Source organism: Pteropus medius, unplaced genomic scaffold, assembly GCF_902729225.1.
Source record: "Pteropus medius unplaced genomic scaffold, Ma_sr-lr_union100, whole genome shotgun sequence".
NCBI classification, from domain to species: domain Eukaryota; kingdom Metazoa; phylum Chordata; class Mammalia; order Chiroptera; family Pteropodidae; genus Pteropus; species Pteropus medius.
In genome coordinates, this window is record NW_024340693.1 from 1,512,042 (window position 1) to 1,530,477 (window position 18,436).

General features: G+C 40.7%; 1 protein-coding gene and 1 pseudogene across 1 annotated transcript in view; both read left to right on the top strand.

Annotated features, from left to right (window-relative positions):
* The window catches only part of UBL3 (ubiquitin like 3), a 54,778-nt gene that overhangs the window by 6,336 nt on the left and 30,006 nt on the right, over positions 1 to 18,436 (top strand). The window lies entirely within an intron of this gene.
* On the top strand, positions 14,065 to 14,183 carry LOC120603178 (uncharacterized; annotated as a pseudogene).

Genomic DNA, 18,436 nt, shown 5'->3' on the forward strand with positions numbered 1-18,436 from the left:
TCCCGGTTCCTGTCTAAGTATTTACAGTTGCTTGTTCTCATTTGCTCTGGGTGTGGAAACCAGATTTTCAAAGTTTATTAAAATAAAAATGAGCAAATGGTGTCTGAATAGGGACTTCAGGAGTTTCCCTATGGTTAAGTGCATGATGTTTATTTCACAGACTTGATCATGTCTGTTTTGTTGCTTAGAGTTCTTTTTACTTGAGGGGCTTATTTTCTGGCTCTTAGTTGTGTTTTGCAGGGTTGTGGATTCTTGATAGTGAAGAACTAGGTAGATGATTAAAAAAAACACAGTTGCACGTCCAGCTTGATTTTGAGCTCACGGGGAGAGAAGCTGATGTTTGTCGTGTACTTGCTGTTTATCCGGCACATGCTTGGCATTTTACGTGATAACATTTCATTTAAGCCTCAAAGTGACCCTGGATATAGCTAGTTTATAGATAAACTACTACTGCCCACCTGGTGACGGCCACCAGGAACGCATCTCTAGCAAACAGGGTAGGTTGACCGACGTGCTGCAGCAGGGAACCCTGAGGGTCTCGGGAAGAGGAGGGGTGGAGAAGTGCGTGGGAACGTGTGCATGGTGTGGAGTGAATGACCCTAACGAGAGGCCGTGGGAAGTGGAGCCTAGCTCTGGAGAGGACGCTCCCACACACAGGAGGTGGAGGGAGGTGCGTGAGTGGCTGTCTCAGCCGCCTGCATTTAGGAGGCAAGAGAGATGAAGGGGCTCGGGATGGAGCCTTGGTCATTTTGGACCTGTAGCATGGCCCTGGGAGAGATTGTGTTACCTGTTGGTCTTCTCTTGGGCTTGTCTGTGTCTTACAGAGATATCACAGTGTAATTATCATTTTTACTTTCTCACAGCCTAGGTTCAGAGATGGTAAGGAGCTTGTCTGAGGTCAGGTAGCTAGTAAAAAATAGAGCTAGGATGGGGATCTGGACCCGATGGCGGTAGTGATAAACATACTGAGCCCTCACCGCCCCCCCCGTCACACCTGAGCGAGCTTGCCGAATCCCTGAGGTTCCCCTCCCTAAGCAGAACCCTCTGTCCTTCCCAGGACCCTGCCCCAGGCAGTCACTGTGGATTGCTCTGAGCTCTGTGGCAGGCATGACACCTGTTGAAGTATCTGTGAAATACAGTGTGACCTCTGGGTTGGAGTGAATTTAATGAAGGTGATTGACCTATTAATTGCTAAAATAAAAGAGAGTTTTCTTTAAAGTCATTGGAACTTTGAGTCCTCTTGTATATATCCTAAGTACGCAACAGAATTTTTTCCTATAACTTACGACTTTGAATGCAGACACTATTATTGCTTTGTATGTGTGACATGTAGATTGACTTGTAATAGGTTTGGTGCTTTCAGCTTTTTGTCTGACTATAACTGCTGATGTAGGATGCAGATTCCCTATTGATTAAATCTAGTAGCATTTCTTATGGTTTAAATAAAATACATATGTGGGCAATTTTCTGTGGCTAGATTTTGAGAAGAAAATGTTCTTTCTGCTGAATAAAATTGTCCAAGTTAGGCATTTTATCTTCTGTTTGTGAAATTAAATTCAGATGGCAATTCATTGTGTCTAGACAAAATGTTCTCATGATATATGTTTAATTTTCTTTACTTTCATATGTAATTAGTGTTTTGCCTTAGAAATGTTTCTGCTTTTTTCATTTAGTCATATATCATAAACAGCTACCCATACAAATAAGTATAGAACCATGTTATAATTTTGAACTGATTCTGATGTACTTAAATTGTTTAGCTGATTCCATATTTGTGGGCATTTAAAAGCTATGATAGACAATGAAATAATGCATATTTTAAAACATCTCTGTGCCTTGTATGATTATTCTCATAGGGTAAAATTCTTAGGAATATATGTTTGCTGTGTGTTGGATGTGTTAAAAATTTGGAGGCCTGGGTGGACATATTTACTAATTTTAAAATATCGTTGAATTTGTGGCTAAACCTCACTTTTCATTATGTATATCCTCTAAATTGCTAGATTATATTTTATTTACAATGTTTGCATTTTTGTTCATGAACAAGACTGACTAGTAATTTTGATTTCTTGTAAAGTCTGACATTTAGGCATCATGGTTATGTATCAAAGTCATAAAATAAGCTGGGAACTGTTTTTTAATCTCTGGAAGAGTTTGTGAAGATCGATTTTATTTCATCCATAAATGTTTGGAAGAATTCTCTGGTGAAGTCATCTGGAGTTTTGTTCTGGGGATTATTGAATCTATTTCTTCAATACATATAGGACTATTTACATTTTCTATTACTTGTCAGTTTTGACAAGTTTAGATTTTCAAGGGATTTGTTCATTTTATCTAAATTTTCCAATTTGGCTTAAAGTATTTTTATAAAATCCTTTTTGATGTTTGCAGTATCTGTAATATCTGATTTTTGGTAATTTGTGCTTCCTCTTTATCTCCATTAGTTTTCAAAGGGCCAACTTTCAGATTAAAAATGATTTTTTCTATTAGGTTCTGCTTTTACCTTTCTTTGTATTTTTTGTAAAAATTAATTTGCTGTAATTTTTCGAGTTTCTTGAGATGAATACTCAAATCATTAATGATCAGTCTCCTTTTTTTAATGTATACATTTAAGTCTGAAATTTCCCTGTAGATGCAACTTAAGCAGGATTTCACAGGTCAGATATATCGTATTTTTATTTATCACTCATTTCAAAATATTTAAAAAATTTTATTGTTTCTTCTTTGATCTATGGGTATTTAGAAATACGTTGTATAATATCTAAGCATTTGGGGATTTTCTAGCTGTAGGTTTTGTTGATGGTATCCAGTTTACATGCCACTGTGGTCTGGCATCATTCTTTCCATGGCTGCCCTTGTGGGTAATTGTGTTCATAGCCACCATATCATTACCGACTTTTTTGCCTTTTCAATCACTCGGTTGAACGAAGCGTGTTAAAATCTCCAGCTGTGTGAGGATTAGTTCCTCAACTGTTGCCTTATATATTTTGAGGTGAAGTTAGTGACTACAAATAAATTTATGATTGTTGTACAGTGTCCCTTGATCACCTCATTTTCTCTTTGCTTGATTTGATCTCGTGTTATTTTTGTGCAGTAACATGCTTTACAGGCTTGTTGCCAGGAGCAGTAGGCTCTCCCATACAGCCAGCTTTGTCCAAGTGCACTCTGTGATGTTAATGCAACCACGGATCACCGAAGGGTGCATTTGTCAGAAGGTATCGGTGGTTAAGTGGCGCATGCCTGTGTTGTGTGCTTCTGCATGGCTTTTATTGTAACTACGTGGAGTTTGTAGAGAGTCTTGAGTCTGTGGTTTGCTGTCTTTTATAACTTTGGGAATTTTTTTAGCTGGTGTTCTTTAAATACTGTTTCTATCTAGTTCTTTCCTTTTGGGACTACAGTTATGTACATGTTTAGTAATTTCACAGTTTCAGTTTTTCCCCCCCCCCTAGTATATCAGGTTGGATATTTTTTACTGATCTGTCTTCAAGTTCACTTATCATGTCTTTTTTGTCCAATATCCAATTATACCCAATAATTGAGTTCTTAATTTTGGTTTTTGTGTTTCAGTCCTAAAATTTACACAGGTTCAAGTTCTCACAATGTTTTCATGTATTTTCTTGACTATTAATCATCGTTGTGATGTACCTTTCTGATGACTAATACCTAGATCACCTGTGAGCCTATTTCTTTTATCTGGTTTTTGATCATTTGATCTTTTTTCTTAGAATGCCTGGTAATGTTTTATTAGCATTGTGATGAAAAATTAGAGGACCAGAATGTTTTCTTTGTCCACATAGGAATTAATATTCTCTGACAGGCAGATAAAAAAAACATCAATCACTTTGATTCATCATTGATCGATTTGACGTGAGGCTAAATTCAGGGCAATTAAGAAATTCATATAGCCTTTCCTAGTGCATGGCTCTTCTGAAATTTCTCTTGAAAGTTCGGAGTATTTACCCAGATGTGTCTTCCTCGGCAAGCCCTGAATTCCAAGTTCTGCGAAGCCGGTGAAAGCTCCGCTTAGTTTTTTAGCCTCTTTGCAGCATCTTCTTTCTGGGTTTTCTGCATTTCGGTCCATGTTGCTCCGGATTCAGCACACTCTGGGAGGTCAGAGTCGAGCAGCACGTCGTGCTCGTTCTTTGCGGTTCCTTTTTATCTGGGTTCTTCACCTCCTGGCTGCCTTGGTATTCCAGAATTCCAGCTTTTGTCTTCCCAGCCCGGTGAGACTGGCACAAGGGCTGGGATGCGGCTCTGCTGGCCTCTGTGCCCTGTGCTGGTGGTCGGCGGGTGCCTCAAGGGGGAATGTGGGGACCTTCTCAGTGTGGCCCTCTTCTCTACAGCTCTCGGTCGCTCGCTCTGTGCCTTCAGGTCGCTGGGGTTTTTTTTCCCTTTGTTAGCTTGTTTTGTATTTTATGTCACTTTTATAGTTGTTTTCAGTGGGAAATTTGGTCTGATATTGCTGCTTTCTCATAGCTTAACTGTCCTTTCTTCTTGAACAGCTCAAATTAATTCAACACTTAACTGTTTTACTTACCATGGCACCATCAGCCAAGCAGTCGTCTAAGCCAGACATCTAGGAGTCCTCAGTTCCTCCCTTGCCCTCGTCCACCGAATCCAGTTCATCTGCAGGATATCTGGGACGCGCCAGCTTCTCAGTTCCTCTGCTGCCAGCCTGTGGCGAGCACCACCTCTGTCTCCGGACTAACTCTCCCACTTCCCTTCACGTCCTGTAATACATTTCCTCAAAATAGCTCAAGTGATCGTTGGAGATATAAATCGGATTATCTTTCCCTCTGAAAAACGGGGAACTTCATCAGGCTTCCACTGAAGGATAAATTCCCTGACCGCAGCCCCGCCGAGCCCCGCGTCGTCTGGCTGCTGCCGGTCCCTGTGGTCTCACCTCGCTGGCCCACTGTGCTCCCCTGTACCGGCTCCTCTCAGCTCTCACAGGTCGCAGGCTCCTGGCCCAGCTGGGTGAGCCTTGGCACACGTCAGCGCTTTTGCCTGGGACACTTACCACTGTACTGCTGTATGTTCTGGGCATGGGTCATGCCTTCTTAGCTTTCCCGTCCTCAGAAACACTTTTCCCGACCGCCTCTGAAGTTGAAGCCCCTCATTCCCTGGGTTTCTGTCTCAGGACCCTGTTGGCTTCTTCCATACTTGTCACACTTTGTAATGCATGCATTCGTCTTTCCCAGTAGGCTGTAGGTTCTGAGAAGAGGTCCGTGTCTTTCATTTGCCACCAGAGCCAGTACCCAGTATGGCGCCGTTTGTATAGTAGGTTCTTCATAAATATTTGTGGATTAAAGGAGTGAGTGACTGCGATGGGCACTGTCAGTTTTAGCTTCTTGACTTTGCTTAACACTTAGTAATAGCCAAAATGTCAGAAAAGAAATTAGAAATCTAATGGAAGTTGAGAAAGGGTTTGAGACCGTGAGAGGTGGGTTTGTGCTGTGGCTATCAAGATAGCGAATGATTCTTTCAAGCTATGAAATTCTCTCGTTACTTTGTGACTATAAATAGACATAATTAGTTATATCTATTCAAATATATTGTATATAAATAGATACTTGAAAACTTTGTGAGCCTTTTATACTTAAAGGACTGTTCAGTTATACAGATTTTTAGTTATAGCACTCAAAATAATAGAATTTGCATGTTAGGTATCATTTTATATCCATACTTATTAGTCTAAATGTAATAATTCTGCTCTTTTTATTTCTCTACCTCATTCAGTCAAATCAAGAAGCATGTGTTGAACACATGCTATGTGCCAGGCACTTTTTAGGCTCTGGCGTACAGTAGTCAATGAAACAGACAAAATTTCTCCCCCAGTGGAGCGAAACAAAATACATAAGGAAAACATGCACTGTGTTAGATGTCAGAAAGTACTACAGAGAAAAATAAAGCAGGCAAGACTTGGGCAGTGGTAAGAGAGGCCACCTGTGCCGCTCAGCGTTTAAACAGTGACCAGGGCAGAGCTCGCTAAGATGTTGACATTTGCACAGAGGTCCGAAGGAGTCAGGGAGCAGGCCATCAGATGACTGGGGACTCATGAGGCAGAGAGACTATGGCCTCCCTTGGTTTCATCGTTCCTTTTCAATCTCTCTTACTGTTTCTTCTGCCAGTCCTTCCCTTACATTTTTGTGTTCCTAGTGGTTTTTCTTTTCTGTCCTTCTCTGTGACCTCTGTGATCATTAGCTTTCTCAGTCATTTGTGCAGCAGACATTTAGTGGGTGCCAGTGTGCCAGACAGATCCTGTCAGAGCTCAGAGCCGGGGTTCGCTCATGTCTCTCAAATCAGTCTCCTCGTCCTTGTCTTCACTGCGTTCCTCCCGGTATCGTTCCCCTTTATTTCTCCACCGCCGTCTGCCTCTCACTCTTTCCCCAGGTTTGTGTTTGGAAAGCGCAGACCTCGTTATTTGACTCTTCTTGATAAAGGCTGGCTGTCACTTGCAGGCCAGGCCGGTCAGGGAGTGGCGTTAAGGCTCAGCAGTTCAGCTGCGATCCAGCCTCATCTCCTGCTGTCACCCCTCGTGTGTCCCCCGTGTTGGAGTTGAAGTGAACCCTCTGCTCTCCTGCGCGTCTTTCCGTTAACGCGCGTCCTTCCGTTAACGCCCCGCTTCTCCCTTTCACCCCGCGTACCCCACCCTCCCCCTGTAGAAGGCATCTCGCCTCCCCCGTCTCGCTCCCAAGACTTGTTTTCAGTTGTAATGGCAATCGCTTGGTAATTAATGCCTTAGAACTTGGTCAGGCCCGTAGTCACATGCTGAGAGCTCCGGACCAGAAGCGGCAGTTGAGGCAGAGCTGTCTCATAGCGGGGACGAAGGGACAGTGGAGTGGCAGGACGGCTTTTTCCTCAGCGGTCACCGCAGGGTACGGCATCAGATCCAGAGGGACAGAGCTCACGGTCTCAGCGTCTCTGGTCCTGACAGCCCAGAGTCCTGGGCGTCTCCACGTGGCCAGGTGAGCACAGCCACGACCTCCGAGGAGCTGGGAAGAGGGCGGGAATCCTGGCCCGCGGTCTGGAGGGCGGAGCTGGGCCCCTTAACCAGTTACTCTGTCAAAGTCGTTTGTTCCCGCTCCTCCAGCGCTCGCAAACGGTTTCATCTGTCCCCTGGTTTCATCTGTCCCCTCTGCTAGACGGCTGTGTGCACGTTGAGGCCCGATCTTCCCTTTCCAGGCCCCTGCCCCCCATGACACCCACATAGAAGTCGAGTTGGCACCGCAGCTTAGTCCGGTGGAACTTTCTGCAGGAACTGAAATTCTTTTATCTGTGCTGCTCAGTGCGGCTGCTGACTACTTACTTACAAAGTGGCTCATGCGCCTGAGGAACGGAATTTTTAATTTTAATTAACTTAAATGTAAATAGCCGCATGTGGCCGGCTGCTGTGTTGTGCATTGCAGTTCCAGACGGTCCAGGATCGCAAAGCTTTTGGTTTTACTTGATTTTTTTTTGTTCTCTCAGTGTCGGCATCCATTCTTTGCTACTATCAGATATATTGTCATCAGCCTTTCTTTTAACTTTTTTAGCGATTAGTCTACGTGATGTAGAAAGACATAATCCAGTTTATAGAATTCTTTTCTTAAAAGAAAGCAAATAGTCTAAGAACCTGGGAGTCATCTTTGACGTCTGTTTAACCCCAGTAAGAATGGGAAATTAGCCCTCAGGAAAGAATGGAGGGCTAAAAATATAAATTAGTGTGGGCATTCAGTTGAAGAAAAAATAATACCAATATGAGATTACATGAATTCACCAAGAGAGGGGCCCAGCCTAAAAATACAGTGCCCCTATTTAGAGATCAAAGATTTTAAAAGTGAGAAAAGGAACAGAGTTATAGGAAAATTAAAAAGGAAAAAAAGATTATCTCGAAAGCCATTCAAGGAGAAACCCGAGGAAGACGAGAGGTGGGAACGGCAGGTGTGCAGGAAGGTGAGGAGTAAGGGCTGAGCAGTCGTCATGTGTATTCTGGTAAACGCTTATGGGTCTTTGACTCACATGTGGTCAAAACAGTGTTTTTGTTATAATTCCCAGTTTTCTTCTACATTGACGTGCCAGGCATAAAAAGTTTAAGTATGTCCACTTTTTAAAGTCATTACTGGTTTTTCTTTAGTTTTTGTGTCCGTATCTAACTTTACTGAACCCTTTGTATTTGTGAAAATGTTTTGCTTTGCTGCTGTATGTAATTGGGAAAGCATTAATAGTACTTGCTTTTTGCTCTGAGACTGAGCCTTCGTAATCCTACACGGGAGTTCTCTGTTACGCAAGAGTAGGGTTGTCAGTTCCGTAGCCACGATCCAGTTCTTGCTTTGATGCAGAGTTTACTCAGAGTTTACTTACTATGTTGTTTCTTGTTAAATCCTCCATGCCCAGGAAAAGACAGTTTTACTAAAAAAAAATTGGGACATCTTGCCTCTCAGAGGTGTCGTCAGACTCCCAGCTGGCACAGGAAGCAGCAACGGCCCTTTCATTTCACAGAGTGCTGTCTGCCTTACTCCTTTGGGACTTAGGACAGGAAGCCAAGAAAAATAAAACAACTGGGAGGACATGTCCCCTAAATATCTTTACTCTGAAATAGAGATGGGTTTCCTCTTAGGTTGTGTATAGTGCACACGTCAGCTTATTATTATATTTTTATTTTCAAATTACGCCAACACATGACTCTTTTCTGAACCTCGTGTCTCAATGAGAACCACTAGCTCCACAGCTGAAGTCTTCCTGGAAGAGTTCAAGTGTGTGCGGTGGACGAAGGGGAGGGCAGTCCTCCCTGCACCTGCGCGGGCTTTTTCTTGCTCCCGGGTGACTCGGATAGCTGTGTGAATCACAGTCACGTGAGAAGCGCACCAGAGATGATCACAAGGGCAAAGGGAGCTGTCCCAGGATGGGCACGTCAGACAGTACCAGGACACGGTCGGCCATACCCACCTCCCCGCTGTCTGCAAACAGTCTCGTGTGTGGTCACATATTAATTTTCACTGAAGAGTAACTTTCCAAACGTGGCCATTCTTGTTTTGTTAACCTTGGCATCTGATATTTTTTAAAGTGAACTGCGTAGAAGGAAAGGTAATCTTAATCACACATTATCAAGTAGGCTAATATGACTGCCCCTCAGCAAGAATGACATGTGACGTTTTCATAATGAAATGAATGGTGTTTATCCTTCTGTGATCTCTTGATGTCCTTGACCAGCGTTTTCTAAAGAGAAGTGTTTATCTGGCTTGTTTTATGTTGCCCTTCTTTGGCCTTAGTCTGTTTATTTTTTTTGTATTCATATGTAAAAATCTAAATCTTATTTTTTTTTATTGTTTGATTCTAATTTTGTAACTGATTAGAAAAGCAATGAGATTATTGTAAACCTTGTAAAATAGAATTAAAACCAATAATGTCATTTATAAAATTCTGTTACTTAGTTAAATGGTGGCTTACCCACTAGACTTGGTCTCTATGTGACGTGTGATGTGTGTGTGTGTCTGTCTTTGTGTGTACAGTGATCCATTTTGAAATGTCCTGATTTGAGGAGGTCTTAAATATCAAATTTAACTATATGTAGGCAGTTTACATTCATTCATAAGAAACCTATACATTTTTAGTTTTCTCAAATAGTAAATTAGGCTTTTTTTTAACACATCATATATGTACCTTTTTTTCTTTTTAAAATGCAGTGTTCTTTCTGGGGATTCCGTAGAGTCTAATATGTATGTGCCAGTGACTAGAAACATTTTGCTCATCTTAAACCAGAGTACTTTATTTCAGTAGAATCAAAAGGAGTTTGTGTTTGTGTATATTTGAGATTCACAGGAATGACTTTTAAAAGTGTTCGTGATTTCACAAAAGGTTTTTTTTTATAGTTAGTACATTGCCTTATCCTGTTTATAGATTTGGAAATACATATATGGCATATAGATAATAACATCTGTATACATCTCTATACACAAGATTTTTTAAAAGAATCTTATACTTTAAAGTTTATAGTTTAGTTATTCCCCCATCCACCTGTCAAAAGAAAATAAAGTGAAAACAAATTAGATGTATGAATTGCAAAATTTATGCATTCTGTTTACTTTTCAGAAATCACATTTTTTAAAGATCATTGACTTACCGAATATGGTCTCTGACAACATAGAAGCTTTTGCCTACCAGATAACATTCGACCAAGGCAACATATTCCAGTGATGGTATTGTTAATTATATCAGAATTAAAAACGTCAACACTGTTTCCCAGCAGTCCTGAATGAAAGCAGATTTATTCATCTTGTAATTTAAGTAGTTAACAAAGGGCTTTAAAAGACCAGTTACAGTCACCTGGCAACTACTGATAACACACTTCTTAATCTCATCTAAATTCTTCCAGGCCCACTGTTTGTGGTTTGAGAATTTATGTGCAATCAGATAACTCAGATTATGTATTTTCTTTACAATTGTATTTCTTTACAAAGTCAGTACAATACCATAAACTAAAAGTAAGTTTGAAGAAAGTTAAAGTTTTTATGTGGCTGTGCCCTGGAGAAATATCAAGCAGGTAAAAGGTTTTTATTGGTATACTAAACTTTGCTATCTATGCAATATATATTTCGTGAATAAAGGATGCACAATAGAAAATGGTAGAAAATTCAACCGAAGAAGTTAGTATGTTCTTTTGGAAAGGACAGTCTTCAAGTTCCAGGTGAAATTTCCTATTTGCAAAACCAGAGTAGTACAATTTCTTACTTTACTTTCAAGATTTTAAACAGGATTCAAACCCAGGCATGCTATTTTCAGAGCCTATTATGTGACAATGTAACATCTCTGAAATTTTGGGAAGGTATACTGTATTATTAAATACTACATACATTAGAAATGAGGCAGTTCATTTTATGTACCCATGTGATAAGATTACAGAGCAAAAAGCCAGCATTCATTTAACAAATACTAGCAAGCAGGAGGGGGTGACTTTAATATCTTTACTATGCATTTTATATCATGGTCACAACCTAACATGTGGATTTGAGCAATGTCCATAGTTGATTCTTTAGTTCGAAAGGACAAAAAAGTAGAGTGGAAGATAATTCAAGAAAAAGAAACCCTTGAATATTATGTTTTGAAATGTTTAATTCCATTTCAAATATAGGAACCATGAATATAAAATAAACTCCAGAACCGCAAGGAATCTGGGAGTAGTCTAGATCTAGAATTCATTCTGTGTTTCTATAAAAAGTCTAAGGACCTCTCAGTGAGAGTCTGCTAATCTCTGGTACATCTTTTTCGCAGGGTCACTAACATACTACTATCACTAGGGCCCTCGTTATTGAAACTTCTTTCCAGAGAGGAAACAAAGTATCATGTGTTGGAAGTACCGTAAGTTAAGAGACATTGTTAGGCTCATCCAGACACCATAAATCATTTTATTCATCTTATTTGTAGAATCTGTTACATTTCTGATGTGTGGACATTTTATCCTTGCAGTTGTCTGTAGGAAAACTGCGGGCAGAGGGTTAGGAAAAGGCACTGTATTATCCTTGAGTTATTCCCTGTGAGAGAGGTTTCAGGTCTTTTAGTCAGCCTTTGACATGAATGAATAGTGCTCATTAATTCTTTGGGCGTGGGGATCCTTGGATTCTTTCAGAATTGTCTCTTTCCAAGCTGCTAATATGATTCTCTTCTATTTTTTGTTGTTGTTGTTGTTGTCGTCGTTGTTAAATGATATCTTTTTTGGTGGAAAAAAGAGCACATTTTATTTTAGAAAACTCATTAAGAAATCCATATAATTTGCAGTGCCCTAGTATTTTAATTTATTATTATAAGTAAACAGTGATTATCCAGGATTGGTTATAGAAAAGGCAACTTCTTTATTATGTCAAATCTTCTAATTCTGTGATAGGTAGGTTAACTTTTTCCAGATTTGTGGCGGTACCATTGTAACCACCTCCTTAGTGTGTGGACTTGGCCCACTCTTACTTACTGGCAGCTGAATTTCTCATGAACTTAGTACCTGCGTTTCTTTATTCCAGGACTCCTGCCGTGGATGCATAGTGCAGCGAAACCACCTCACGTGGCCTTCCTCTCTGGCCTACCCTCAGTGCGTAGTTCTCATTTTCTGTCCCAAAGTGAATGACCAGCTTTATAGTTGGACTCCTGTAGATTATAACACTGAGGGTTACTTGAGGGTGGGGTTTCGTAAGCCCTTATTTTAAGTTTTATGAAAAATTTCAGACACGTTCAGACGTGGAGAGAATAGTAGAATGAAACCGATGTACTCATAGCCCAGCTTCAGCAGCTGCCAGCTCACGGGCAATAACATTTTAGCTGTCACCTGCTCTACTTGCTCTTCCTGGATTACTTCGAATATCATATATGTTTTTGATGTATATGTATGAGATATGTGATAATGATTCTTTAAAAACAACCGCAGTACTCTTCACAGTTTCAAAGTTAATAATTACCTAATATTATCAAACATACAGATAAAAAGGATATAAAGACATTTTTACTTTACCTCTTAGCAATATGAACTGAAAGCACTGAAAAAATAACATTTCAAAATGTGTTTAGCATTAAAGTGGTTTTGTCTTATGAGCACTGAGAAGTGGAGAAGGCACAGGCAAGTTCTTTTTAAACTTGACTTTGAACAATGTTCTTAGAGTTCTAGGCTATTCTGTCTCACCTCTCAAAGATGTAAAAAATATTCGAACTTTGCTGTCAGTATGTACAAACTATTATACATTAGCCTCTAATGTTGAGCCACAAGCACACTTGTGACATATGAAATAAGAACTTTTAAAATAATAAACTTTTTGAAAGGCTAAAAAAGATTGCATCAGATTTAGAAATAGTTCTTGAACAGACACATCCTTCAGGTGATCGATCGGCTTTAATTGGGAAGTCATGCGGTTGCTATCTTCCCTTTTATAGGAAGGAAAAGGAAGAAAATAAATAGTGTTTGTACCTCTGGTCGAGTGACCTAGTTTGTTCTCTTTTGCCTTTGCTCTATAATAGATTAGGAGTTCTTTAAATAATTGATGTTAAGTGTCTCTGAATTCCTGTGGTTTGAAGGCTTTGCAGATACTATTAACTTTCTCTTCCTGACTGAAGAGGATGTGTGATAGTATCTTTTTTTCCTTAGTCAGTCTAAATTTAGACTTCGCTATCATGAATTAGAAAGCTGTGAGTGTATGTGAACTGGAGGTAAAACATGGCCGTTTTCGTATTTTTTAGCTTTTTTTTTTTTTTAACTTCTTGACGTCTTTTTTTTACTCCTTGATGCAGTTAAGGGTAATAGAAAGCTAAAAATAAATATTTGCAAATGGTTCAAGCTAGAAGTTTTCTGTTGTTCTTGAACTGAATAAAAGCAAAGGTTTAAAAAATTCTCTGAATCAGATTTCATTGGGAATTCTTGGCTTACAGAGAAAACATTTTTTAATTTTGGGTTGACATTTACCCAGCTGCCGGTTCTCCCGTATCTCAGAACCCTGGTCCAGTTCTGGAATGGAGCTGGGGTTAGGGCTTGACCACACGCACACATTCATACGTGCAGTTATACATGCACATGTGAGTTTGCACTTGAGTGTCCCTTGTAGCAGGCTTGATGATTTCTCTTGACTGGAGTTTGCTCGTTTTTCATTTTTTGTTTCTGTTTTATTTTTTAATCTATGATTACTTTCTGCTTTTAGAATTGGATCACAGATTGACATTTAAAAACTCAAAAATCTCTAGAAACACTACCCTTCCTAATACATCTAAGCTATTTTGTTTATGGCCCTTTCCTCTTCTTCCCAACCCATTCTTTCATTCCTATCACTGCAGCTAGCCTTATCATGACTCTGTACCCACTTCCACCCCCAAGGGAGGGGGGAGGTCTACAGCAGTGATTCAAACATAAGAGCAAGCCCAGATGCCTTAAATCATATTTTTAAAAATTCAAGGTTTCTGCTTTCTTTGCAGATCTGTCAAACAGGAGGCAAAGTAAACAGAGAAACTGAAATTTAGTTATTTCGATATTTTCATTTCGAACACTGTAGCATACTGAGCTATAGTAACTAGTAGCCTTTCGCCCTGTTGAAATTCAAAATCTAAACTTGGAAATGCGTCTGCAGCCGTGCCACCTGGAACACGCCCGATCGTGTCTGATCTCAGAAGCTAAGCAGGGTCGGGCCTGGTTAGTACTTGGATGGGAGACCACCTAGGAAGACCAGGTGCCGTAGGCGTAAAAAATAAAAAAATAAGGGATCGTAAGCTGACAAGGTCCTTGCAGTCTGTGAGGTCACCAAGGGTTGCCTCGCCTAAAACAAACAACAAAAACTCAAATGCTTTTGTTTATTTAAGAATGAGTAAAATGTGACAGACTAGAAATTCATGTATTCACCTTCGCTATTGTAAAGATTGGAGAGGTTTAGCATTTAGCACTGTAGCTTGGAATTCAGAGTCCTCAGCACAGAATGGCTGGGGATGCGAGGGAACCGCATGGCAGCGCTGCCGGCCTCGGTCTTGATTTCGAGGGTCGTTACACGCAGCCAGGATAACTTGGTTCCGTATCTTGATTCGAGATACGATACAACTTAGGATAGAGAACCTCTCACTTACCTGGTGGTTATCTGTACAGCAGTCTCTGCTCTGTAGAGCTTAGCTTAGACCAAGAAAGTAACAAAGGTCTCCAAACAGCAAAAATATCACACCAATTCTCGTAGCCAAATTGCTAATTTCTATTCCTAGAGGATTTCCTGAATTCAACATTGACAGCTTAGTTTCTCTTAATTGAGACACAGTTTAAAACTGATTATTTCCGCCCATGTTTTAACCCAATATTTCAAAAATACTGTCATCTCAACATGTAATTAAAATTATTAATGGTATTGTACATATTTTTCATACCAGATATTTGAAATCAACTTACAGCCCATGTCAATTCAGATGTTAAATTTCCATCAGAAATACACATGAAAGATCTCATAAAATTTACAATTGAAATGTAAATTCACACACCCAAGTTCCAAAGGTAGTTTTCCAGTCACTGAATCTCAGATGGCAGATTTAAATTTAAATTAATTACAAGTGCTTAGTAGCCGCCTATGGGCCAGTAGCCACCGTGCTGAGTGGTGCAGTGTCAGACACAGAGTAGAAAAGTCCCGCCCAGGGTACACACCAGTGCCACCTGTGCCCTTGGACATGCTTTCGTTGGTGTGGGCGGTCCCTCAGCATGCGTGTTTTGGAAGAGTTTCCCAGATGTGTTCTGATTTGTACCCTTGAATGAGAATCTCTGGCCCCGAAGAGAGAATGAGCTGCATGTACTTAGAGTGAGGAGCAGGAGAGGAGGCTCCTCCAGCGAGGCCTTCAGTGCGGGTTCAGCCGCAAGAGCCCGAATGCGGGCATTCCACATTCGCAGCCTGGAAACCCTTAGAACTGAGTTTTGAGTTGGCTAAATGCTGTGCCGATTTGAAAGACTAGGTTTACTTGGCGAATAAAATACAGGAGGTGGAGCATGGTCAGTGACTGTCGGTAAATGAATAGAGGACGGTGGACTTCGGGAGGCGATCCCTCTGGGTCCCTGGGAAAGGTTCTGGAGGGGCACAGGCACTAGGCTTGGCCCTGTAAGGCTTAGCGAGGGTTAGGTAGAGAGCCTTCCAGGTTAGGGACGATCTCAGCCGATAGTGGAGAAGAAATTTTGAAATGAGATGCAAATTCAGAGTAAGGGAGGAAATTTTGTTTATTCAGAGGGTAGCATGAAGACACTTGGATATTTGAAGGAAGATAGGAATGCTTTTAGCTGATAAAAGAAAAAAGGAAAACCCCTTTTAAAACATAACAACAGTGACTATCAATGAAGACATTTATCTATCTCATATAATAAGTCTGCAGAAAGGCACTCTGGGTCCGGCGTAACAGCTGGATGTCATCGAGCAGCAGGTGTTTTTTTTCATGATTGCGGATGGGCTTTTCATCTTTGGGCACGCTGCCCTGCGGCTTCAGAACAGCGTGGGGCTCTGGACATCACAACCAATTCAAAGGCAGGAAGGGCAAGGATGGAGTGGAGGGCATGGCATGGACAGCTCAACCACCATTTTCCTGCAGCTCTCTTATCAACAAAGAATAAAGTTTCCGAGACGCCTCCACCAGTCTCTCTTGTCCCTTATTGTTCAGAACGCGATCACACAGCCACTCCTGGTCACAGCAGAATCTGCTGTGGTGCTAATGTCCATCCTCTTGTCTTAAATGTTGATTCATTTAAAAATACTTGTACTTAGGAAGGAATGACGTGAACTACGATGGCGTGCATTGTTAGTATCCTTTATAGAACTTTCCTACAGGTTGTCTTTGCTTTGCTTGTCGACATACTCAGTATGTCCATAGCAGATGCTAGATTTTGTTGATTGATTGATTGCCGAGTACATGATTAACATAGTGGAGAGATTCTTGTATTATGAGGAAAAGAATTTATATACTATTGAGCATGACCACACTGTTCAAAATGTTAATAGTCTTTAGATAGTGGGAATCTATTTTTTAATTTTTCTAATACCAAGAGAAAACTCAAAAACTCTTGAAGTTTTTAGACTAACTTTAGAGGTTATTGATTACAATTACTACCTCCCTAATAAGAGAACATGGATAATAACATGCTACTTTACATTTTTACGAAAAGTTTTAGCATTTACAAAATGCATTCACATAGTTATTGTCTTATTTGAGCTTCAAAGCAGATTCTGAATAAGTAGTAGTATCTGTATGTAAACCTTGGTCTTGCTGCCAGGCATGTGACTTAGTGTAGTCATGTGCAGCATGAAAAAATGAGGGTGGTATGAGTATCTCGTGGATTAACATACATGGGAACAGTTTACAACTCTGTAGTATGAAGCAGGTGTTCGTAGTAATGGTATGACAGCTGAGAAACTTAGCTCCCAGAACAGTCAAGTAGTACGTCCAGGACGTCACAGCTGTTAAGTGGCAGGACTGATAACCAAGCCCAGGCTGTAGAGTAAACTGGAAGAATCTGGCGTTTGGAGTAGTAACATGTTGGAGTGTCTGTGTGCGCGTACGCACGTGCTTTTTTGGATAGGCATTTCCTACTTTTTTTTTTTTTACCATGTCCTTTTCTAGAAACCATGCAATAGAAGTTATTTTCCTATGATGTCACATTTGGAGTTGCATCTCCAATTAAAGACTCAGCATACAAGTAAACAAAAATATGGCCAGCTCTGTGTCACAAAGGCAAATGTACAGCAATCAAAATTCCATAATTATGTTAAATAGTGATAGCATGCTTTAAGTTTGTTAAATGGGCACGCGTGCACTGTACGCAGTGAGTGTACGTAGAGAACAAGCTAGAGTGGCACCTGTTGTTAATACGACGGCAGACATTCAGAGCACCCCGAGTCTGTGGAATGGGATCGCTCATAAGTGCACGGGCTGTGGCTGCTGCCGTTCAGGTCAGTCCCCAGTGGCTGCTGTGGCTTGTTAGAGACTGCGTTGTTGATCACGGTACTCGGGGTGCTTTCTTTTCCTCTCTAATGGCCCCCTGATGATTTTATTGACGCACATTAGGGAGCACGGTCAGCTGGTTCAGTACGTGTACCGTGCCTTCATTAAGGATGCGTTATGATGCTCCCACACAGACGCACTGTGAAAAGACAGCGAAAGGTGGGAGGACGCAGAAGGAAGATCCCTAGGCATAGACGGCACTGTGATTCCTGCCCTTGAAGAGTTTGCACTCCATCAAGGAGATGCAGCTTACATGTTTAATTAATACTCAAAGGATTTATAGGCCTAAATGTATTCTAAGCCTCATATATAAGGTAGGAAATAATTGAGCATGGTTAGGAAAAGGACAAATCAAGGACAGCCATTTCACTTAATTAAAGCTAAGTACCACATATATGAGACTAACAGCACGTTAAGTTCTTAGAATTTATGGTAAATGTCCATATTTATTTTGTTTGATCTTTGCAGTAGCCAAGAAGGTAAAAGTAACAGTTATTGAAGGGCCTCCCAATTGCATGCACGTAATGTTTGTAATGTACATTAAATTATAGATTTGAAAAAGATTAGGGAACGTCAGTGTGGAATTAGGAGAGCAGTGGTCTGCCTCCAGCGCTGTCCTGGCCGGTGGACAGGAATGTGTGAGGAGACTTAAAGGCGATCACGGGTGTGCCCTTGACGGAGACGGCCTGTACAGACAGTACCGCCTCTGAGTCTGAGGTTCTGTCTGCGCTCCTCAGACGTCGTCCTCACCAACTAAGCCTGTTCTCTTTGCTGTCAGCGTTACGTTTCTTTCACAAGTCAGCAAAGCATCTGGCACATTTATCTCTCCTTTTTCTGCCCTGAAGAAATGTAGTTTTGATGGGGACACAGAAACAAACCAACAGAACACAGGTGCTTAAAAAAAAAACCAGATGCTTAAAATGTGAAGAATAAGAAAAATACATTAAGAATTTTTTCTTTAGAGCCTATTTGCTAAGGTTGTGTT